Source organism: Lethenteron reissneri, chromosome 61 (assembly GCF_015708825.2).
Source record: "Lethenteron reissneri isolate LAM-NWPU_2019-01 chromosome 61, ASM1570882v1, whole genome shotgun sequence".
Classification (NCBI taxonomy): domain Eukaryota; kingdom Metazoa; phylum Chordata; class Hyperoartia; order Petromyzontiformes; family Petromyzontidae; genus Lethenteron; species Lethenteron reissneri.
In genome coordinates this window covers 5,236,147-5,262,092 of record NC_083839.1, presented here as the reverse complement: position 1 = coordinate 5,262,092, position 25,946 = coordinate 5,236,147, and positions in this window count along the sequence as shown.

The following is a 25,946-nucleotide window of genomic DNA, read 5'->3' as shown; positions in this document are numbered from 1 at the left end:
GCGCACACCGCAGCGAGTATTAACCAGGGCGGGCGCTGGAAGTTTCGAACAGCGCAAACCTCCCACAACGACGAGCTGCCGAGACGCGCTACTCGCTAACTAACTAACTAGAAACTTGTTTTATTTTGTTATCTTATCGGGTTAAAAAAAGAAAGCCCACTGCAATTGTCAACGCTCTTGTTTCGGAAGGAGCGAGCTGGCCGCACACGTGACGATAATATCATCATCATCGCAGTGGCTGATATCATCATCAGCATCAGCAGCAGCCCATTGATGTGACCGTGTGGTGGATCTCAATGTGGAGGAGGGTACGGAAACCCAGAAGGAGTAACCCGGAGTAGCAGTCCACGCTGGGAACACCACGGGGAGAGAGACAGAGAGAGAAGACACCGACTCCAAATATACAGCAACAGGCAACGCTACGGTCTGGGATCGAACCCACGAGGTGCTGGGTACGAGGCAAGCGAGACCGCAGTGATCCTTGTCCTTCAGAAGTCCACACCAACCATTGTCATCACTGCAACCATTGTCATCACTGCAACCATTGTCATCACTGCAACCATTGTCATCACTCCAATCATTGTCATCACTACAACCATTGTCATCACTACAACCATTGTCATCACTGCAACCATTGTCATCACTGCAACCATTGTCATCACTGCAACCATTGTCATCACTGCAACCATTGTCATCACTCCAACCATTGTCATCACTACAACCATTGTCATCACTGCAACCATTGTCATCACTGCAAACCATTGTCATCACTGCAACCATTGTCATCACTGCAACCATTGTCATCACTGCAACCATTGTCATCATTCCTACCAATGTCATCACTGTAACCATTGTCATCACTGCACCCATTGTTATCACTGCAACCATTGTCATCACTGCAACCATTGTCATCACTCCAACCATTGTTATCACTCCAACCATTGTCATCACTGCAACCATTGTCATCACTCCAACCATTGTCATCACTGCAACCATTGTCATCACTGCAACCATTGTCATCACTCCAACCATTGTCACCACACCAACCATTGTCATCACTGCAACCATTGTTATCACTGCAACCATTGTCATTATTCCAACCATTGTCATCACTGCAACCATTGTCATCACTGCAACCATTGTCATCACTGCAACCATTGTCATTATTCTAACCATTGTCATCACTGCAACCATTGTCGTCACTGCAACCATTGTCATCACTGCAACCATTGTCATCACTGCACCCATTGTTATCACTGCAACCATTGTCATCACTGCAACCATTGTCATCACTCCAACCATTGTTATCACTCCAACCATTGTCATCACTGCAACCATTGTCATCACTCCAACCATTGTCATCACTGCAACCATTGTCATCACTGCAACCATTGTCATCACTGCAACCATTGTCATCACTGCAACCATTGTCATCACTGCAACCATTGTCATCACTGCAACCATTGTCATCATTCCTACCAATGTCATCACTGTAACCATTGTCATCACTGCACCCATTGTTATCACTGCAACCATTGTCATCACTGCAACCATTGTCATCACTCCAACCATTGTTATCACTCCAACCATTGTCATCACTGCAACCATTGTCATCACTCCAACCATTGTCATCACTGCAACCATTGTCATCACTGCAACCATTGTCATCACTCCAACCATTGTCACCACACCAACCATTGTCATCACTGCAACCATTGTTATCACTGCAACCATTGTCATTATTCCAACCATTGTCATCACTGCAACCATTGTCATCACTGCAACCATTGTCATCACTGCAACCATTGTCATTATTCTAACCATTGTCATCACTGCAACCATTGTCGTCACTGCAACCATTGTCATCACTGCAACCATTGTCATCACTGCACCCATTGTTATCACTGCAACCATTGTCATCACTGCAACCATTGTCATCACTCCAACCATTGTTATCACTCCAACCATTGTCATCACTGCAACCATTGTCATCACTCCAACCATTGTCATCACTGCAACCATTGTCATCACTGCAACCATTGTCATCACTGCAACCATTGTCATCACTGCAACCATTGTCATCACTGCAACCATTGTCATCATTCCTACCAATGTCATCACTGTAACCATTGTCATCACTGCACCCATTGTTATCACTGCAACCATTGTCATCACTGCAACCATTGTCATCACTCCAACCATTGTTATCACTCCAACCATTGTCATCACTGCAACCATTGTCATCACTCCAACCATTGTCATCACTGCAACCATTGTCATCACTGCAACCATTGTCATCACTCCAACCATTGTCACCACACCAACCATTGTCATCACTGCAACCATTGTTATCACTGCAACCATTGTCATTATTCCAACCATTGTCATCACTGCAACCATTGTCATCACTGCAACCATTGTCATCACTGCAACCATTGTCATTATTCTAACCATTGTCATCACTGCAACCATTGTCGTCACTGCAACCATTGTCATCACTGCAACCATTGTCATCACTGCAACCATTGTCATTATTCCAACCATTGTCATCACGACAACCTTTGTCATCACTGCAACCATTGTCATCACTGCAACCATTGTCATTATTCCAACCATTGTCGTCACTGCAACCATTGTCATCACTACAACCTTTGTCATCACTGCAACCATTGTCATCACTACAACCATTGTCATTATTCCAACTATTGTCATCACTGCAACCATTGTCATCACTGCAACCATTGTCATCACTGCAACCATTGTCATTATTCCAACCATTGTCATCACTACAACCATTGTCATCACTGCAACCATTGTCATCACTGCAACCATTGTCATTATTCCAACCATTGTCATCACTACAACCATTGTCGTCACTGCAACCATTGTCATTATTCCAACCATTGTCATCACTGCAACCATTGTCATTATTCCAACCATTGTCATCACTGCAACCATTGTCATTATTCCAACCATTGTCATCACTACAACCATTGTCGTCACTGCAACCATTGTCATCACTCCAACCATTGTCATCACTCCAACCATTGTCATCACTGCAACCATTGTCGTCACTGCAACCATTGTCATCACTCCAACCATTGTCATCACTACAACCATTGTCCTCACTCCAACCATTGTCATCACTACAACCTTTGTCATCACTGCAACCATTGTCCTCACTCCAACCATTGTCATCACTACAACCATTGTCATCACTGCAACCATTGTCATCACTGCAACCATTGTCATCACTGCAACCATTGTCATCACTACAACCATTGTCATCACTCCAACCATTGTCATCACTGCAACCATTGTCATCACTGCAACCATTGTCATCACTACAACCATTGTCATCACTCCAACCATTGTCATCACTGCAACCATTGTCGTCACTGCAACCATTGTCATCACTACAACCATTGTCATCACTGCAACCATTGTCGTCACTGCAACCATTGTCGTCACTGCAACCATTGTCATCACTACAACCATTGTCGTCACTGCAACCATTGTCGTCACTGCAACCATTGTCATCACTACAACCATTGTCATCACTGCAACCATTGTCGTCACTGCAACCATTGTCATCACTACAACCATTGTCGTCACTGCAACCATTGTCATCACTACAACCTTTGTCATCACTGCAACCATTGTCCTCACTCCAACCATTGTCCTCACTCCAACCATTGTCATCACTGCAACCATTGTCATCATTCCTACCAATGTCATCACTGTAACCATTGTCATCACTGCACCCATTGTTATCACTGCAACCATTGTCATCACTGCAACCATTGTCATCACTCCAACCATTGTTATCACTCCAACCATTGTCATCACTGCAACCATTGTCATCACTCCAACCATTGTCATCACTGCAACCATTGTCATCACTGCAACCATTGTCATCACTCCAACCATTGTCACCACACCAACCATTGTCATCACTGCAACCATTGTTATCACTGCAACCATTGTCATTATTCCAACCATTGTCATCACTGCAACCATTGTCATCACTGCAACCATTGTCATCACTGCAACCATTGTCATTATTCTAACCATTGTCATCACTGCAACCATTGTCGTCACTGCAACCATTGTCATCACTGCAACCATTGTCATCACTGCAACCATTGTCATTATTCCAACCATTGTCATCACGACAACCTTTGTCATCACTGCAACCATTGTCATCACTGCAACCATTGTCATTATTCCAACCATTGTCGTCACTGCAACCATTGTCATCACTACAACCTTTGTCATCACTGCAACCATTGTCATCACTACAACCATTGTCATTATTCCAACTATTGTCATCACTGCAACCATTGTCATCACTGCAACCATTGTCATCACTGCAACCATTGTCATTATTCCAACCATTGTCATCACTACAACCATTGTCATCACTGCAACCATTGTCATCACTGCAACCATTGTCATTATTCCAACCATTGTCATCACTACAACCATTGTCGTCACTGCAACCATTGTCATTATTCCAACCATTGTCATCACTGCAACCATTGTCATTATTCCAACCATTGTCATCACTGCAACCATTGTCATTATTCCAACCATTGTCATCACTACAACCATTGTCGTCACTGCAACCATTGTCATCACTCCAACCATTGTCATCACTCCAACCATTGTCATCACTGCAACCATTGTCGTCACTGCAACCATTGTCATCACTCCAACCATTGTCATCACTACAACCATTGTCCTCACTCCAACCATTGTCATCACTACAACCTTTGTCATCACTGCAACCATTGTCCTCACTCCAACCATTGTCATCACTACAACCATTGTCATCACTGCAACCATTGTCATCACTGCAACCATTGTCATCACTGCAACCATTGTCATCACTACAACCATTGTCATCACTCCAACCATTGTCATCACTGCAACCATTGTCATCACTGCAACCATTGTCATCACTACAACCATTGTCATCACTCCAACCATTGTCATCACTGCAACCATTGTCGTCACTGCAACCATTGTCATCACTACAACCATTGTCATCACTGCAACCATTGTCGTCACTGCAACCATTGTCGTCACTGCAACCATTGTCATCACTACAACCATTGTCGTCACTGCAACCATTGTCGTCACTGCAACCATTGTCATCACTACAACCATTGTCATCACTGCAACCATTGTCGTCACTGCAACCATTGTCATCACTACAACCATTGTCGTCACTGCAACCATTGTCGTCACTGCAACCATTGTCGTCACTGCAACCATTGTCATCACTACAACCATTGTCGTCACTGCAACCATTGTCATCACTGCAACCATTGTCATCACTACAACCATTGTCATCACTGCAACCATTGTCGTCACTGCAACCATTGTCATCACTACAACCATTGTCGTCACTGCAACCATTGTCGTCACTGCAACCATTGTCGTCACTGCAACCATTGTCGTCACTGCAACCATTGTCGTCACTACAACCATTGTCATCACTGCAACCATTGTCATCACTACAACCATTGTCGTCACTGCAACCATTGTCATCACTGCAACCATTGTCGTCACTGCAACCATTGTCGTCACTACAACCATTGTCGTCACTGCAACCATTGTCATCACTGCAACCATTGTCATCACTACAACCATTGTCGTCACTGCAACCATTGTCGTCACTGCAACCATTGTCATCACTGCAACCATTGTCATCACTACAACCATTGTCGTCACTGCAACCATTGTCATCACTGCAACCATTGTCGTCACTACAACCATTGTCATCACTGCAACCATTGTCATCACTGCAACCATTGTCGTCACTGCAACCATTGTCGTCACTGCAACCATTGTCATCACTGCAACCATTGTCATCACTACAACCATTGTCGTCACTACAACCATTGTCATCACTGCAACCATTGTCATCACTACAACCATTGTCGTCACTGCAACCATTGTCGTCACTGCAACCATTGTCGTCACTACAACCATTGTCGTCACTGCAACCATTGTCATCACTGCAACCATTGTCGTCACTACAACCATTGTCGTCACTGCAACCATTGTCATCACTACAACCATTGTCGTCACTGCAACCATTGTCATCACTGCAACCATTGTCGTCACTGCAACCATTGTCATCACTACAACCATTGTCGTCACTGCAACCATTGTCGTCACTGCAACCATTGTCATCACTGCAACCATTGTCGTCACTGCAACCATTGTCATCACTACAACCATTGTCGTCACTGCAACCATTGTCATCACTACAACCATTGTCGTCACTACAACCATTGTCGTCACTGCAACCATTGTCATCACTACAACCATTGTCATCACTACAACCATTGTCGTCACTACAACCATTGTCGTCACTGCAACCATTGTCATCACTACAACCATTGTCATCACTACAACCATTGTCGTCACTGCAACCATTGTCATCACTACAACCATTGTCGTCACTACAACCATTGTCGTCACTGCAACCATTGTCATCACTACAACCATTGTCATCACTACAACCATTGTCGTCACTGCAACCATTGTCATCACTGCAACCATTGTCATCACTACAACCATTGTCGTCACTACAACCATTGTCGTCACTGCAACCATTGTCATCACTGCAACCATTGTCGTCACTGCAACCATTGTCGTCACTGCAACCATTGTCATCACTACAACCATTGTGGTCACTGCAACCATTGTCGTCACTGCAACCATTGTCGTCACTACAACCATTGTCGTCACTGCAACCATTGTCGTCACTGCAACCATTGTCATCACTGCAACCATTGTCATCACTACAACCATTGTCATCACTACAACCATTGTCGTCACTGCAACCATTGTCGTCACTGCAACCATTGTCGTCACTGCAACCATTGTCGTCACTGCAACCATTGTCATCACTGCAACCATTGTCATCACTACAACCATTGTCATCACTGCAACCATTGTCGTCACTGCAACCATTGTCATCACTACAACCATTGTCATCACTGCAACCATTGTCATCACTACAACCATTGTCATCACTGCAACCATTGTCATCACTGCAACCATTGTCATCACTACAACCATTGTCATCACTACAACCATTGTCGTCACTGCAACCATTGTCGTCACTACAACCATTGTCGTCACTGCAACCATTGTCGTCACTGCAACCATTGTCATCACTGCAACCATTGTCATCACTGCAACCATTGTCGTCACTACAACCATTGTCATCACTGCAACCATTGTCATCACTGCAACCATTGTCATCACTACAACCATTGTCATCACTACAACCATTGTCGTCACTGCAACCATTGTCGTCACTACAACCATTGTCGTCACTGCAACCATTGTCGTCACTGCAACCATTGTCATCACTGCAACCATTGTCATCACTACAACCATTGTCATCACTACAACCATTGTCATCACTGCAACCATTGTCGTCACTACAACCATTGTCGTCACTGCAACCATTGTCGTCACTGCAACCATTGTCGTCACTACAACCATTGTCATCACTGCAACCATTGTCATCACTACAACCATTGTCGTCACTGCAACCATTGTCGTCACTACAACCATTGTCATCACTACAACCATTGTCATCACTACAACCATTGTCATCACTACAACCATTGTCATCACTACAACCATTGTCATCACTGCAACCATTGTCATCACTGCAACCATTGTCATCACTACAACCATTGTCATCACTGCAACCATTGTCATCACTGCAACCATTGTCATCACTGCAACCATTGTCATCACTGCAACCATTGTCATCACTGCAACCATTGTCATCACTGCAACCATTGTCGTCACTGCAACCATTGTCATCACTGCAACCATTGTCATCACTGCAACCATTGTCATCACTGCAACCATTGTCATCACTGCAACCATTGTCATCACTGCAACCATTGTCATCACTGCAACCATTGTCATCACTGCAACCATTGTCATCACTACAACCATTGTCATCACTCCAACCATTGTCATCACTACAACCATTGTCATCACTACAACCTTTGTCATCACTGCAATCATTGTCCTCACTCCAACCATTGTCATCACTCCAACCATTGTCATCACTACAACCATTGTCCTCACTCCAACCATTGTCCTCACTCCAACCATTGTCCTCACTCCAACCATTGTCATCACTGCAACCATTGTCATCACTGCAACCATTGTCATCACTGCAACCATTGTCATCACTCCAACCATTGTCCTCACTCCAACCATTGTCCTCACTCCAACCATTGTCATCACTCCAACCATTGTCCTCACTCCAACCATTGTCATCACTGCAACCATTGTCATCACTCCAACCATTGTCATTATTCCTACCATTGTCATCACTGCAACCATTGTCATCACTGCAACCATTGTCATCACTGCAACCATTGTCATCACTGCACCCATTGTCATCACACCAACCATTGTCATCACTACAACCTTTGTCATCACTGCAACCATTGTCCTCACTCCAACCATTGTCCTCACTCCAACCATTGTCATCACTGCAACCATTGTCATCACTCCAACCATTGTCATCACTGCAACCATTGTCATCACTGCAACCATTGTCATCACTGCAACCATTGTCATCACTCCAACCATTGTCATCCATGCCACCTTCCGGCTATAATCAGAGTCAGCAATTGTCCTGGAGAAGTCCGATGAGATGTGAAGTTCGCTTCACAGCTTAGTCAACACGTCCTGCAAGAGCCGCTCTTCAGCAAGCAGCATCATCGTCGTCGTCGTCGTCAATGTGGCATGGTCAATCCACTGCTGGATGACGGCCCTACCCGAGTAATCGCACTCATCATCATCATCATCACTGGATGTAGATTCGTCACCTCATTGTGTAAGACACCAGGGCCCTGGAACGATGCGATGGGATTACGTAGAAATTATTATGATGGTGATGGCGATGATGGTAACGGTGATGGTAACGATGATGGTAACGATCGTAACGGTGATGCTAAAACAACCTGTCGTGTAAAGGACTGCACCCAGAGAGCTGCACGTGGATTGAGAGGTCACGTGGGGAGATCTGTGCAAAGAGCTTCATAGCTCATCGGATTCCTCCACGATGAAGACAGCTTCTGATGGCGAACAACTGTGACGTCATGATGCGAATGCCTGCCCTGCTACTGGCAGTTGGACATACAACCACCACAACAACCACAACAACCACCACAACAACCACCACAACCACCACCACAACCACCACAACCAACACAACAACCACCACAACCACCACAACAACCACCACAACCACCACAACCAACACAACAACCACCACAACCACTACAATAACCACCATAACCACCACCACAACCACCACAACAACCACCACAACCACCACCACAACAACTACCACAACCACCGCAACCAACACAACAACCACCATAACCACTACAACAACCACCATAACCACCACAACCAATACAACAACCACCACAACCAACACAACCAACACAACAACCACCACAACCACCACTACAACAACCACCATAACCACCACCACAACCACCACAACAACCACCACAACCACCACAACCACAACCACCACAACCAACACAACAACCACCATAACCACTACAACAACCACCATAACCACCATAACCAATACAACAACCACCACAACCAACACAACAACCACCACCACAATAACCACCACAACCACCACAACCAACACAACAACCACCACAACCACCACTACAACAACCACCACAACCACCACAAGAACCACCACAACCACCACCACAACAACCACCACAACCACCACAACCAACACAACAACCACCACAACCACCACTACAACAACCACCACAACCACCACAACAACCACCACAACAACCACCACAACCACCACAACCACCACAACAACCACCACAACCACTACAACAACCACCATAACCACCACAACCAATACAACAACCACCACAACCACAACAACCACTATAACCACTACAACAACCACCATAACCACCACAACCAACACAACAACCACAACCACTACAACAACCACCATAACCACCACCACAACCACCACAACCAACACAACAACCACCATAACCACTACAACAACCACCACCACAACCACCACAACAACCACAACAACCACCACAACAACCACCACAACCACCACCACAACAACCACCACAACCACCACAACAACCACCACAACAACCACCACAACCAACACCACCACAACAACCACAACAACAACAACCACAGCCACGCGAGCCGACAGCTGGCCCCGCTTGGCCTCTTCTGCGGCTGTCACAACCGGGGGGAGGGGGCAGGGGGGAGGGGGGGGAGGGGGGGCCTTTGTCGAAACCCGGCACAAATCCGATGACCTATGAAGCTCTTTGTCGCAGACGCTGGCAGCTGTGAACAGGCGCGGTCAACGACAGCGCCCAACGCACTCGTCAGCAGCACTGCCTTAAAAGAACACACACACACACGGGTGACGTTTCAGGCAATGGGCCTTCTTCATAGCACGCGCGTGCGTGTTGTGCAGCGTGGGAGAGCATCCGTTGCAGTGTTGCTTACCGGAACTTTGAAAGGTTAAACGAAGCCTCTCTGCTTTCAACTCATCCCGTCCTCCGGGAGTGCGTTCTTCCACGTGGGAGGGTGATTGCCTGAAACGTCGTACGGCCAATGCAGCGGCACCGCCGGCGTTAGCGAGGGCGGAACGATCCTCGGACTCGGTCTCGACCGGAGGAGCTTGCGAGGGAGCCGCGACTCCACTCACAGATCTCACGCTTAGCCTCTGTATCGACAAAGTCTATGAATCTATATATATGTGTGTGCGTGTGTGCGTGTTAAGATGAACGCGACTGTTGTGTGTGAACTCTGAAGGCGCGAAAGAAAGCGGAGCCTATTTGTGGAAAATAAAAGACGGAAAACGACACGCGCGGAAAGTGGCTGCCTCGTGAGGTCGCACGGGTCACAGATGGGTGGTGAGTGAGTCAGCTGACAGCGCCCCATGGCCTCCTGCACACCGGGAGAGGGAATCATCATCTCGCCATCGTGTGGAGTGAGGGTCACGTGGGGAGCGAGGGTCACGTGCGGAGTGAGGGTCACGTGGGGAGTGGGGGTCACGTGGGGAGTGAGGGTCACGTGCTGAGTGAGGGCCACGTGGAGAGCGAGGATCACGTGGGGAGTGGGGGTCACGTGGGGAGTGATGGTCACGTGCGTTAGAGAGCGGACGAAGACTCCACTTATCGCAGTGAACTGGCGAGTTGGACTCGAACTGGACACGTCAACATGCGTGGCTAGCAGGGGGGTTGTGGTGGTGGTGGTGGTGATGATGATGGTGGCGGTGATGATGGTGGTGGTGGTGGTGATGATGATGTTGGTGGTGGTTGTGGTGATGATGATGTTGGTGGTGGTGATGATGATGGTGGTGGTGGTGGTGATGATGATGTTGGTGGTGGTGATGATGATGATGGTGGTGATGATGATGTTGGTGGTGTTTGTGGTGATGATGGTGGTGGTGATGATGGTGGTGGTGGTGATGTTGGTGGTGGTGGTGATGATGATGATGGTGGTGATGATGATGTTGTGGTGTTTGTGGTGATGATGGTGGTGGTGATGATGGTGGTGGTGGTGATGTTGGTGGTGGTGGTTGTGGTGATGATGGTGGCGGTGATGATGATGTTGGTGGTGGTGATGATGATGGTGGCGGTGATGATGGTGGTGGTGGTGGTGATGATGATGTTGGTGGTGATGATGATGTTGGTGGTGGTTGTGGTGATGATGTTGGTGGTGGTGGTGGTGATGATGTTGGTGGTGGTGGTGGTGGTGATGATGTTAGTGGTGGTGATGATGATGGTGGTGGTGGTGGTGATGATGGTGGTGGTGGTGGTGATGTTGGTGGTGTTTGTGGTGATGATGATGATGGTGGTGATGATGATGTTGGTGGTGTTTGTGGTGATGATGGTGGTGGTGATGATGGTGGTGGTGGTGATGATGATGATGGTGGCGGTGATGATGATGTTGTTGGTGATGGTGATGATGGTGGTGGTGGTTATGATGATGATGGTGGTGATGATGATGTTGGTGGTGGTTGTGGTGATGATGATGGTGGTGGTGATGGTGATGATGGTGGTGGTGGTGGTGATGATGATGTTGGTGGTGGTTGTGGTGATGATGATAATGATGGTGGTCATGATGATGATGTTGTTGGTGATGGTGATAATGGTGGTTGTGGTGATGATGTTGGTGGTGGTGATGATGATGTTAGTGGTGGTTGTGGTGATGATTGTGGTGGTGATGATGGTGGTGGTGATGTTGGTGGTGGTTTTGGTGATGATGATGGTGGTGGCAGTGATCATGATGTTGTTGGTGATGGTGATGATGGTGGTTGTGGTGATGATGTTGGTGGTGATGATGATGTTGGTGGTGGTTGTGGTGATGATGATGATGATGGTGGTGGTGATGGTGATGATGGTGGTGATGATGATGTTTGTGGTGGTGATGATGATAATGATGGTGGTCATGATGATGATGTTGTTGGTGATGGTGATAATGGTGGTTATGGTAATGATGTTGGTGGTGGTGATGATGATGTTGGTGGTGGTTGTGGTGATGATGATGGTGGTGGTGATGATGTAAGTTACGCAGTCGCTAGGCTGTGTCCCGCCCGGTCTAACACGACGCTGAAGCGATGATCATCATCACCACCACCATCATCATCACCAACACCAGCATCATCATCACCACCACCACCATCACCACCACCAACATCATCACCACCAACATCATCACCACCACCAACATCATCATCACCACCACCACCACCATCATCATCACCAACACCAACATCATCATCACCACCATCATCATCACCACCACCACCAACATCATCAACATCATCACCACCACCAACATCATCACCAACATCATCATCACCACCACCACCACCAACATCACCACCACCATCATCACCACCACCACCACCAACATCATCAACAAACACCACGCTTCTCTGCGCTGACAGCTGTTCCTGTGGATTCTCTCCCCTCCATCTTTCCGCTCTGCTTAAAGCCTCACCTCTCTCTCCTCACCCTCTCACTCCTCACCCTCTGTCCTCACCCTCTCTCTCTCTCCTCACCCTCTTCATCCTCACCCTCTCTCTCACTCCTTACCCTCTCTCTCCTCACCCTCTACTCACCCTCTCTCTCCTCACCCTCCCTCTCCTCACCCTCTGTCCTCACCCTCTCTCTCTCTCCTCACCCTCTTCATCCTCACCCTCCCTCTCCTCACCCTCTACTCACCCTCTCTCTCTCTCTTCACCCTCTCTCTCCTCACACTCTCCTCACCCTCTCTCTCTCTCTCCTCACCCTCTCTCTCCTCACCCTCTTCATCCTCACCCTCTCTCTCTCCTCACCCTCTACACACTCTCTCTCTCCTCCCCCTCTCTCTCCTCACCCTCTCTCTCTCCTCACCCTCTACACACTCTCTCTCTCCTCACCCTCTCTCTCCTCATCCTCTCTCTCTCCTCACCCTCTACACACTCTCTCTCTCCTCACCCTCTCACTCCTCGCCCTCTGTCCTCACCCTTCCTCTCCTCACCCTCTCTCTCTCCTCACCCTCTCCTCACCCTCTTATCTTCACCCTCTCTCTCTCCTCACCCTCTTTATCCTCACCCTCTCTCTCTCTCTCCTCACCCTCTGTCCTCACCCTTCCTCTCCTCACCCTCTCTCTCTCCTCACCCTCTGTCCTCACCCTCTTCATCCTCACCCTCCCTCTCCTCACCCTCTCTCTCACTCCTCACCCTCTCTCTCCTCTCATCCACTCTTTCCCTCCAATCTCCCCTCTCCCGCTGCCCCCCGCCCCCCCACCCACTCCTCCTCCCTCTCACCCCCTCCCCCCACTACCTCCTCCCCACTACCCCCCTCCCCACGCGCACGTGACTCTCGCATCCCGGGCGCGCGCGCGCGGCATTATCTTTAACGAGAGGCGCGCGCCCGCTCCACTCCATTACCCTTTCATTACCAGCGTAATGAGCGCGCGCGCAGGGGGGGGGGGGGTGGTGGGGTGGGGGGGTGGGGGGGGGCGGACTGACCCGTGGGGGAGGGGGGGGGGTACAAGTCACGTGACACGAAGCGCTGTCAGCGAGCGCCGTGTTTGTATCCCCCCCTCTACCCCCCCCGCCCGCCCCCCCCACCAGCAATACTAATGTTTAATGTATATACCTACACCACACACGTAGTCGTTTCGAGGCTGAGTCAACCTAGGGGGGTGTTTTCAGATGACGACACGCAGCGTTCGATGTCGTTGGTTGTTGGTGAGCAGGATTGGAACTCGCAGCGCGGGGCGCTAACCGCTGCGCCACCGCTCTCCGGAAGAAACAAAAAGACGAAAAATCCCCCACCCCCCCCCCCCCCCTCTCAGCACCAGGCGCGCCGTGACACTTTTTGACTCCCACAGTTGAAGGCTGAGTCGACCTAGAGGAGAGCCGTGGGCAGGAATCGAAGTCGGATCGCCGGGGTCGTAGCGCAGGTCGCTAACCGCCGCGCCACCGCTCCCCAACACAATACAAAGACAAAGATCGAGATCCCCCCAGTGTAGCTTCAACAGACCGATCGGGCAAGTGCTGCTAGCGAGCAGCACCTATGAAGGCTACCGGCACTGTGGCACACGAGGGGGGTGGGTGGCCAGCACCACGCCCGGCCGCCTTTGTCTCCCCAGTGGCGATGTTTACTACACACCGCACCAGCTACTCATGTTTTAGGTTGAGTCAACCTAGGGGAGGCCGGCGACCGATTCAGATAATCGCCACCGGCTGTTGTTGGCCGTGAGCGGGAATCGAACTGGGCTCGCCGTGGTCTCGCAGCAGCGGCGGTGGCGGCGCTAACCGCTGCGCCACCGCTCTCGCCACGAGGCGGAGGGCAGCGCACGAATCCGCCGTGCGGGAGCGGTGGGACAGCGGTTAGCGCCACCGCACTTCGATGCCGGGCGGCGTCTCGGGGTCTCGATGCCGGGCCGCGGGCTCACGACACGACGAGTGGAGACATGCAGGGAGACAAAGGCGGCAGGGCGCGAGGGTTCTTAATAGGCGCTCGCAAACAGCGCTTCAGCCCGGACAGCCCACGTGGTCTGCACACGAAGGCTGGTGGTGAAGTCCAACTCACAGTCGCCAGAGCCTCTCCAGAGACTCGTTTGAGATCGGAACCCTTCATTGAGCAGTGGATAGACCCTGGCTGATGATGATGATGATGATGATGGAGACTGGGGAGGCCTTCATCGAGCAGTGGATAGACCCTGGCTGATGATGATGATGATGATGGAGACTGGGGAGGCCTTCATCGAGCAGTGGATAGACCCTGGCTGATGATGATGATGATGATGATGGAGACTGGGGAGGCCTTCATCGAGCAGTGGATAGACCCTGGCTGATGATGATGAAGACTTGTGGAGGCCTTCATTGAGCAGGGGATAGACCCTGGCTGATGATGATGATGATGGAGACTGGGGAGGCCTTCATCGAGCAGTGGATAGACCCTGGCTGATGATGATGATGAAGACTTGTGGAGGCCTTCATTGAGCAGGGGATAGACCCTGGCTGATGATGATGATGATGGAGACTGGGGAGGCCTTCATCGAGCAGTGGATAGACCCTGGCTGATGATGATGATGAAGACTTGTGGAGGCCTTCATTGAGCAGGGGATAGACCCTGGCTGATGATGATGATGATGATGGAGACTGGGGAGGCCTTCATCGAGCAGTGGATAGACCCTGGCTGATGATGATGATGATGATGGAGACTGGGGAGGCCTTCATCGAGCAGTGGATCGGCCCTGGCTGATGATGATGATGATGGAGACTTGTGGAGGCCTTCATTGAGCAGGGGATAGACCCTGGCTGATGATGATGATGATGGAGACTCGGGTAGGCCTTCATTGAGCAGTGGATCGGCCCTGGCTGATGATGATGATGATGATGGAGACTGGGGAGGCCTTTATCGAGCAGGGGATAGACCCTGGCTGATGATGATGATGATGGAGACTCGGGGATTTCTTCATTGAGCACTGGATAGACCCTGGCTGATGATGATGATGATGGACACTTGGGGAGTCCTTCATTGAGCAGGGGATCGGCCCTGGCCGTAGAAGACTCACACGGAGGGAGAGAGAGGATGCGTTTGTGGGGCGTTAAAGGGAGAGGGGGGTGGGGGGGTAAGGAAGAGGGGGGGGGGCAGCCCCCCCCCTCTCCCCTCAGTCCGGGGATGGAACGTGGATGCGAACGGCCTCTTCATTCGAGAGCCAAACATCATCACCATCATCACCATCGTCACCATCGTCACCATCATCACCATCGTCACCATCATCACCATCATCACCATCGTCACCATCATCACCATCGTCACCATCATCACCATCATCACCATCGCACCTCCTCCGCCACGGTGGCTACGAGATGTTAACCACCTCGCCTGGTCTACAGGAGGTTGTGGGTTCGATCCCGACCCTGACGCCTGCTGCTGTATATTTGGAGTTTGCGTGTCTCTCTCTCTCTCTCATCACGGTGGCTAGGAGATGTTAACTCCCTCGCCTGGTGTGCAGGAGGTCGTGGGTTCGATCTCGACCCTGACGACGCCTGCTGCTGCTGCTGTATGTTTTTAGGTTGCGTGTCTCTATCTTCGTGGTCGCGGGGATTTTTCTCCGGGTCCTCCGGTTTTTTTTCTCCCTCTCAAGATTCGTGCTGTCAGCATCGGAAGGGTAGAAAAGAGAGCGCCAGTGATCAAGCAGTTGCAGGGCTGCGCCTTGACCTCTTGTGCCACACCCGCAGTAGTTTATGCGGAGATACAAAGGCGGCCGGGCGTGGTGTTGGCCACACTGCTGCCGAATGCGCCGTTCCGGCTCTTCATCGATGCTCGCTCATGGCACTTTCCCCAAGCCTGTAAAAGGCTTCACGGGGGATCTTTGTCTTTGTGGGACCCAGTGGAGAGCGGTGGCGCAGCGGTTAGCGCGCTGCGCTACCAGAGTTCCATTCCCGCTCACGGCTAACACCGCTCCTGGGCTTCCCCTAGGTCGACTCAGCCTCAAGTGAGTACCTGGTGCGGTGTGTAGTAAACATCGCCACTAGGGGAGACAAAGGCGGCCGGGCGTGGCGCTGTCCACCCACCCCCTCGTGTACCGTTCCGGCCTTCATAGGCGCTGCTCGCTAACAGCACTTGCCCCAACAGTCTGTCAAGGCTACACGGGGGATCTTTGTCTTTGTCTTGACTGTACGTGTACCCCTGTGTGCGCGCGTGATGCACCAATACATCCAATAAGTCGACTCAAATCCATGAACATCACCTGTAGTTAAGGTGATGGCGGGGAGGTATGGAGAGAGAGGGAGGGAGGGAGGCGGTGTCTGGAGGGACGAAGGATTGGGGGGGGGTAGTGGGGGGAGGGAGGGGAGGAGGATTGTGGGGGGGGTGCGTGAATTGTAATGAATTGTAGTCCATTACCACGTTACCGTGACACGAGTGCGGCGAGAGGAGAGGGGGGGGGGAGAGACGGAGGGGAGAGAGAGAGAGAGAGGGTGAAAGATTGGAGAGGGGGGAGAAGGGAGGGAGGAAGAGGGGGAGGAGGAGGAGAGAGGGGGGTGTAGGAGAGAGATGGGATGAGACGGGAAGAGAGGGAGAGAGAGCGGGGGAGAGGGGGAGGCGGGGGAGAGGGGACAAGGAGAGAGGTGATGGTGGTGGTGGTGAGGAAGCGGAGGGAGTGATTGGAGAGGGATGAGAGCGCGGAGAGGGGGCAGGGAGTAGGAGGGAGGAGTGGAGCCGGAGATGAGGGAGGCAGGGGGAGAGGCAGAGATGTGAATAATTCGATTGGTGGTGGAGAGGATATCTTGAGAGGAGGGAGAGTGCGTGGAGAGTGGGGAGAGAGTGGGGAGAGAGTGGGGAGAGAGAGAGTGAGGAGAGAGTGGGGAGAGAGTGGGGAGAGAGTGAGGAGGAGGCCGTTGGACTGCGAGAAGGGCTGCGTGCAGAACGAGAGTGAGCGAGGGAGAGAACGAGAGAGTGAGCGAAAGAGTGACCGAGAGAATGACCGAGGGAGTGACCGAGAGAGTGACCGAGGGAGTGACCGAGAGAGTGACCGAGAGAGAGTGACCGAGAGAGTGAGCGAGAGAGTGAGCGAGAGAGTGACCGAGAGAGTGAGCGATAGAGTGAGCGAGAGAGTGACCGAGAGAGTGACCGAGAGAGTGACCGAGAGAGTGACCGAGAGAGTGACCGAGAGAGTGACCAAGAGAGTGACCGAGAGAGTGACCGAGAGAGTGACCAAGAGAGTGACCGAGAGAGTGACCGAGAGAGTGACCGAGAGAGTGACCGAGAGAGTGACCGAGAGAGTGACCGAGAGAGTGACCGAGAGAGTGACCGAGAGAGTGACCGAGAGAGTGACCGAGAGAGTGAGCGAGAGAGTGAGCGAGAGAGTGACCGAGAGAGTGAGCGAGAGGTGGGGGTTCACATAAAGCAAAGTTATTTTAAAAAATACGAAATGATGAACGAATCAAAGTGCCGACTACACCGAGCATCTTCTTGTTTCCACTGATCGTAAATAAAAAATAATAATAATAAAAAGAGAGTGGGGAGAGAGAGTGGGGAGAGAGAGTGGGGAGAGAGTGAGGAGAGTGAGGAGAGAGACTTTAGACTTTTAAAAACCAATTTTATTGCTGCCAGCAGCAACAGCCCTGCAGCCGCTTCCGACACGAGGCCACCGACATCGAGTCGAGCAACGTCACAATGGCGACACGCGTCACGTGCTCCACACCGCCACGTGCAATGCAAGCGTCGTCAACACCGGTCACAACGTCCACGTCGGTGCGAGAGAGAGTGAGAGTGAGGGGAGAGTGAGGGTGAGGGTGAGAGTGGGTGGAGAGTGGGTGGAGAGTGAGGGAGAGTGAGGGGAGAGTGAGGGGAGAGTGAGGGGAGAGTGAGGGGAGAGTGGGGGGAGAGTGAGGGTGAGGGTGAGAGTGGGTGGAGAGTGGGTGGAGAGTGAGTGAGAGTGAGGGGAGAGTGAGGGGAAAGTGAGGAGAGAGTGAGGGGAGAGTGAGGAGAGAGTGAGGGGAGAGTGAGGGGAGAGTGAGGGGAGGAGTGAGTGAGAGTGAGGGAGAGTGAGGGGAGAGTGAGGGGAGAGTGAGGGGAGAGTGAGGGGAGAGTGAGGGGAGAGTGAGGGGAGAGTGAGGGAGAGAGTGAGGGGAGAGTGAGGGGAGAGTGAGGGGAGAGTGAGGGGAGAGTGAGGGTGAGATGTGAGGGTGAGAGTGAGGGGAGAGTGAGGGGAGAGTGAGGGGAGAGTGAGGGGAGAGTGAGGGGAGAGTGAGTGAGAGTGAGGGGAGAGTGAGGGGAGAGTGAGGGAGAGTGAGGGAGAGTGAGGGGAGAGTGGCGAGGGGTGGAGAGTGGGTGAGGGTGAGGGGAGAGTGAGGGGAGAGTGAGGGGGAGAGTGAGGGGAGAGTGAGGGAGAGTGAGTGAGAGTGAGGGTGAGAGTGAGTGAGAGTGAGGGGAGAGTGAGGGGAGAGTGGGTCGAGAGTGAGGGGAGAGTGAGTGGAGAGTGGGTGGAGAGTGGGTGAGAGTGAGGGGAGAGTGGGTGGAGAGTGGGTGAGAGTGAGGGGAGAGTGGGTGGAGAGGTGGGTGAGAGTGAGGGGAGAGTGGGTGGAGAGTGGGTGAGAGTGAGGGGAGAGTGGGTGAGAGTGAGCGGAGAGAGTGAGGGGAGAGTGGGGGGAGAGTGGGTGAGAGTGAGGGGAGAGTGGGTGAGAGTGAGTGAGAGTGAGGGAGAGTGGGTGAGAGTGAGTGAGAGTGAGGGGAGAGTGAGGGGAGAGTGAGAGGAGAGTGAGTGAGAGTGAGGGGAGAGTGAAGGGAGAGTGAGGGGGAGAGTGAGGGGAGAATGAGGGGAGAGTGAGGGGAGAGTGAGAGGAGAGTGGGTGGAGAGTGGGTGAGAGTGGTGAGGGGTGAGGGGAGAGTGAGGGGAGAGTGAGGGGAGAGTGAGGGGAGAGTGAGGGTGAGAGTGAGGGGAGAGTGAGTGAGAGTGAGGGGAGAGTGAGGGGAGAGTGGGTCGAGAGTGAGGGGAGAGTGAGGGGGAGAGTGGGTGGAGAGTGGGTGAGAGTGAGCGGAGGAGTGAGGGAGAGTGGGGGGAGAGTGGGTGAGAGTGAGGGGAGAGTGGGTGAGAGTGAGTGAGAGTGAGGGGAGAGTGGGTGGAGTGAGTGAGAGTGAGGGGAGAGTGAGGGGAGAGTGAGGGGAGAGTGAGTGAGAGTGAGGGGAGAGTGAGGGGAGAGTGAGGGGAGAGTGGGTGGAGAGTGGGTGAGAGTGAGGGGAGAGTGAGTGAGAGTGAGTGAGAGTGAGGGGAGAGTGAGGGGAGAGTGGGGGGAGAGTGGGGGGGAGAGTGGGTGAGAGTGGGTGGAGAGTGAGGGTGAGAGTGAGGGGAGAGTGAGTGGAGAGTGAGGGGAGAGTGGGGGAGAGTGAGTGAGAGTGAGGGGAGAGTGAGGGGAGAGTGAGGGGAGAGTAAAGGGAGAGTGAGGGGAGAGTGAGGGGAGAGTGAGGGGAGATGTGGGTGAGAGTGAGGGGAGAGTGAGGGGAGAGTGAGTGGAGAGTGAGGGGAGCGTGAGGGGAGAGTGAGGGGAGAGGTGGGTGAGAGTGAGGGGAGAGTGAGGGGAGAGTGAGGGGAGAGTGAGGGGAGAGTAAAGGGAGAGTGGGGGAAAGTGAGGGGAGAGTGAGGGGAGAGTGAGGGGAGAGTGAGGGGGAGAGTGGGTGGAGAGTGAGTGGAGATGTGAGGGGAGAGTGAGGGGAGAGTGAGTGGAGAGTGAGGGGAGAGTGGGTGGAGAGTGGGTGAGAGTGAGGGGAGAGTGAGTGGAGAGTGAGTGGAGAGGAGTGGAGAGTGAGGGGGAGATGAGTGGAGAGTGAGTGGAGAGTGAGGGGAGAGTGGGTGGAGAGTGAGTGGAGAGTGAGTGGAGAGTGAGTGGAGAGTGGGTGGAGAGTGAGGGGAGAGTGGGTGGAGAGTGAGTGGAGAGTGAGTGGAGAGTGAGTGGAGAGTGGGTGGAGAGTGAGGGGAGAGTGGGTGGAGAGTGAGTGGAGAGTGAGTGGAGAGTGAGGGGAGAGTGGGTGGAGAGTGAGTGGAGAGTGAGGGGAGAGTGAGGGGAGAGTGAGGGGAGAGTGGGTGGAGAGTGAGGGGAGAGTGAGGGGAGAGTGAGGGGAGAGTGAAGGGAGAGTGAGGGGAGAGTGAGGGGAGAGTGAGGGGAGAGTGAGGGAGAGTGAGGGGAGAGTGAGGGGAGAGTGGGTCGAGAGTGAGGGGAGAGTGAGGGGAGAGTGAGGGGAGAGTGGGTGGAGAGTGGGTGAGAGTGAGGGGAGAGTGGGTGAGAGTGAGTGAGAGTGAGGGGAGAGTGGGTGAGGGATGGCGTGAGGGGAGAGTGGGTGAGAGTGAGTGAGAGTGAGGGGAGAGTGGGTGAGAGTGGGTGGAGAGTGAGGGGAGGAGTGGGTGAGAGTGAGTGAGAGTGAGGGGAGAGTGGGGGGAGAGTGAGGGGGAGAGTGGGTGAGAGTGGGTGAGAGTGAGGGGAGAGTGGGTGAGAAGTGAGTGAGAGTGAGGGGAGAGTGGGTGAGAGTGAGGGGAGAGTGAGGGGAGAGTGAGGGGAGAGTGGGTGGAGAGTGGGGGGAGAGTGGGTGGAGAGTGGGTGAGAGTGAGGGGAGAGTGAGGGGAGAGTGAGGGGAGAGTGAGGGGAGAGTGGGGGGAGAGTGGGTGGAGAGTGGGTTGAGAGTGAGGGGAGAGTGAGTGAGAGTGAGTGAGCGTGAGGGGAGAGTGAGGGGAGAGTGGGGGGAGAGTGGGGGGAGAGTGGGTGAGAGTGGGTGGAGAGTGAGGGGAGAGTGAGGGGAGAGTGAGTGGAGAGTGAGGGGGAGAGTGGGGGAGAGTGAGGAGAGTGAGGGCGAGTAGGGGAGAGTAGGGAGAGTGAGGGAGAGTGAGGGGAGAGTGAGGGGAGAGTGGGTGAGAGTGAGGGTGAGAGTGAGGGGAGAGTGAGTGGAGAGTGAGGGAGAGAGTGAGGGGAGAGTGAGGGGAGAGTGGGTGAGAGTGAGGGGAGAGTGAGGGGAGGAGAGTGAGGGGAGAGTGAGGGGAGAGTGAAGGGAGAGTGGGTGGAGAGTGAGGGGAGAGTGAGGGGAGAGTGAGGGAGAGAGTGAGGGGAGAGTGGGTGGAGAGTGAGTGGAGAGTGAGGGGAGAGTGAGGGGAGAGTGAGTGGAGAGTGAGGGGGAGAGTGGGTGGAGAGTGGGTGAGAGTGAGGGGAGAGTGAGTGGAGAGTGAGTGGAGAGTGAGTGGAGAGTGAGGGGAGAGTGAGGGGAGAGTGAGTGGAGAGTGGGTGGAGAGTGAGTGGGAGTGAGGGAGAGTGAGTGGAGAGTGGGTGGAGAGTGAGGGAGAGTGGGTGGAGAGTGAGTGGAGAGTGAGTGGAGAGTGAGTGGAGAGTGGGTGGAGAGTGAGGGGAGAGTGGGTGGAGAGTGAGTGGAGAGTGAGTGGAGAGTGAGGGGAGAGTGGGTGGAGAGTGAGGGGAGAGTGAGGGGAGAGTGAGGGGGAGAGTGAGGGGAGAGTGGGTGGAGAGTGAGGGGAGAGTGAGGGGAGAGTGAGGGGAGAGTGGGGTGGAGAGTGAGTGGAGGAGTGAGTGGAGAGTGAGTGGAGAGTGGGTGGAGAGTGAGGGGGAGAGTGGGTGGAGAGTGAGTGGAGAGTGAGTGAAGAGTGAGTGGAGAGTGGGTGGAGAGTGAGGGGAGAGTGAGGGGAGAGTGAGTGGAGAGTGAGTGAAGCGTGCGTGGAGAGTGAGTGGAGAGTGAGTGGAGAGTGAGGGGAGAGTGAGTGGAGAGTGAGTGGAGAGTGAGTGGAGAGTGGGTGGAGAGTGAGTGGAGAGTGAGGGGAGAGTGGGTGGAGAGTGAGGGGAGAGTGAGGGGAGAGTGAGGGGAGAGTGAGTGGAGAGTGAGGGGAGAGTGAGGGAGAGTGAGTGGAGAGTGAGTGGAGAGTGAGTGGAGAGTGAGTGGAGAGTGAGTGGAGAGTGAGGGGAGAGTGAGTGGAGAGTGAGTGGAGAGTGAGTGGAGAGTGAGGGGAGAGTGAGGGGAGAGTGAGTGGAGAGTGAGTGAAGAGTGAGTGGAGAGTGAGTGGAGAGTGAGTGGAGAGTGAGGGGAGAGTGAGTGGAGAGTGAGTGGAGAGTGAGTGGAGAGTGGGTGGAGAGTGAGTGGAGAGTGAGGGGAGAGTGAGGGGAGAGTGAGGGGAGAGTGAGGGGAGAGTGAGGGGAGAGTGAGGGGAGAGTGAGGGGAGAGTGGGGGGAGAGTGAGGGGAGAGTGAGGGGAGAGTGAGGGGAGAGTGAGGGGAGAGTGAGGGGGAGAGTGAGGGGAGAGTGAGGGGAGAGTGAGGGGAGAGTGAGGGGAGAGTGAGGGGAGAGTGAGGGGAGAGTGAGGAGAGAGTGAGGGAAAGTGAGGGGAGAGTGAGGGAGATGTGAGTGGAGAGTGAGGGGAGAGTGGGTGGAGAGTGAGGGGAGAGTGAGGGGAGAGTGAGGGGAGAGTGAGGGGAGAGTGAGGGGAGAGTGAGGGGAGAGTGAGGGGAGAGTGGGTGAGAGTGAGGGGAGAGTGAGGGGAGAGTGAGTGGAGAGTGAGGGGAGAGTGAGGGGAGAGTGAGGGGAGAGTGGGTGGAGAGTGAGGGGAGAGTGGGTGGAGACTGAGGGGAGAGTGAGTGGAGAGTGAGGGGAGAGTGAGGGGAGAGTGGGTGGAGAGTGAGGGGAGAGTGAGTGAGATTGAGGGTGAGAGTGAGGGGAGAGTGGGTGGAGAGGGGTGGAGAGTGGGTGGAGAGTGAATGAGGAGTGAGAGTGACTGACTTTAAAAAGAAAATGTATTGCTTCGAGGAAGCGTCAATGCCAACAACAACAACAAGCTACGCCACGCATCCAATAGGCGGCTGCCGTAGAACATCGACGGCGTCGACTGGTGGATCAGCCTCCAGATCTGTCGGGAAGAGCTCCCGTCCGTAACCCAGTCCACCGGCTTGTCTCAGCAAACCGAGCTTCGAATCTAGTCTGGAAGGACTTGCTTTGGTGACGGCGCAAATCGTCGTCTTGAACGCGCCACCCTGCATCCCCGACAAGGCCGTGTTGGAGCACGTGTCCAAGATGGGCGCTGTCGTGTCGCCCGTACGTGCCCTGCCACTGGGGAGCAGGCACCCTGCCCTGAAACACAGCCTATCTTTTACACCATTGGAACCTCATTTGCCAGTAAAAAAGTATGATAATTGTTTTTTTAACCTTCTATCTGGCAACAAAACTGACACCTTTTTTTTTACAATGAGTCATGTTTGCATAGACCACAATACCTGCAGTCATAATGCAAACAAAAAACATAACTCTGATCATGTATGCACATTATCAGAGTTATGTTTGTGTCAGGTGTCAGTTTTGTTGCCCGATAGAAGGGTAACAAAACAATTAACATCCTCTATCTTTTAGAGAGGCAGGTGCACGTGCCTGCTGACTTCCGGGCAGCAGGAGGAGGGGTCTTTTGTCTTCGTCGTCGTCTAAGACAACACAGCCCACAGATTGTTCCACGACGAGGATTGCGTCAGATGCAAGCTTTGCAAAGAGGGACATTTGCCGGAGGGATTGCCCCAAACAAAATTAAAGCGCGAGTCGAAGACAAGATCGCGAAGGAGGAGTGAGGCTGCGGGAACGAAGCAAAACAACAACAGGAGCCTCCATCGCAACCAAAGCCCCCAACATCCTACACAAAGGACCTCGCCCAAAGACACGAGTTCCTCTCTCTCTCTCCACATTAATAGAAATGCCTCAAGCACTACGCCAGTGGCCAGCATCACGCCGGGCCGCCTTTGTCTCCCCAGTGGCGATGTTTACAGCACAACGCACCCAGGTAGCTATTTGAGGCTCGCGGCCGACTACACCCGAGCATCTTCGACGATTATCTGAATCGACTCGGCCTCAAATGAGTACCTGGTGCGGTGTGTAAACATCGCCACTGGGGAGACAAAGGCGGCCGGGCGTGGTCATGGCCACCCACCCCCTCGTGCGTTGTCCCAGCCTTCATAGGTGCTGCTCGCTAACAGTACATGCCCCAACAGTCTGTTCAAGGCAACACGGGGGATATTTGGTGGTGATGATCCTTCTGGCGGTGGTGATGGTGATGATGATGTGTCTGTTGATGACGGTGGTGATGGTTGATCATCATTTTGGTGATGGTGGTGATGGTGTTGATGATGATGGTGGTGGTGATGATGTTGGTGGTGGTGGTGATGATGATGATGTTGGTGGTGGTGATGATGATGGTGGTGGTGATGATGTTGGTGGTGTTTGTGGTGATGATGGTGGTGGTGATGATGGTGGTGATGTTGGTGGTGGTTGTGGTGATGATGGTAGCGGTGATGATGATGTTGGTGGTGGTGATGATGATGTTGGTGGTGTTTGTGGTGATGATGGTGGTGGTGATGATGGTGGTGGTGGTGATGTTGGTGGTGGTTGTGGTGATGATGGTGGCGGTGATGATGATGTTGGTGGTGGTGATGATGATGTTGGTGGTGTTTGTGGTGATGATGGTGGTGGTGATGATGGTGGTGGTGGTGATGTTGGTGGTGGTTGTGGTGATGATGGTGGCGGTGATGATGATGTTGGTGGTGGTGATGATGATGTTGGTGGTGTTTGTGGTGATGATGGTGGTGGTGATGATGTTGGTGGTGTTTGTGGTGATGATGATGATGCTGATGATGATTCGCACCTCCGATTAGCACGGTTGAGCACGTACGGTGCGATAGAAGTTCGCACACATTCATGGCGCCGATGATTGTGGTGTCAAGTAACGCCAATTGTCTCAATGCTGAGCCACCGTCCGCTAGAAGACAAAACGGCTGCCCTGTGGATGTACCATGCCCCGTCGCGGGAATGTGGAATGTCCACCACTTCC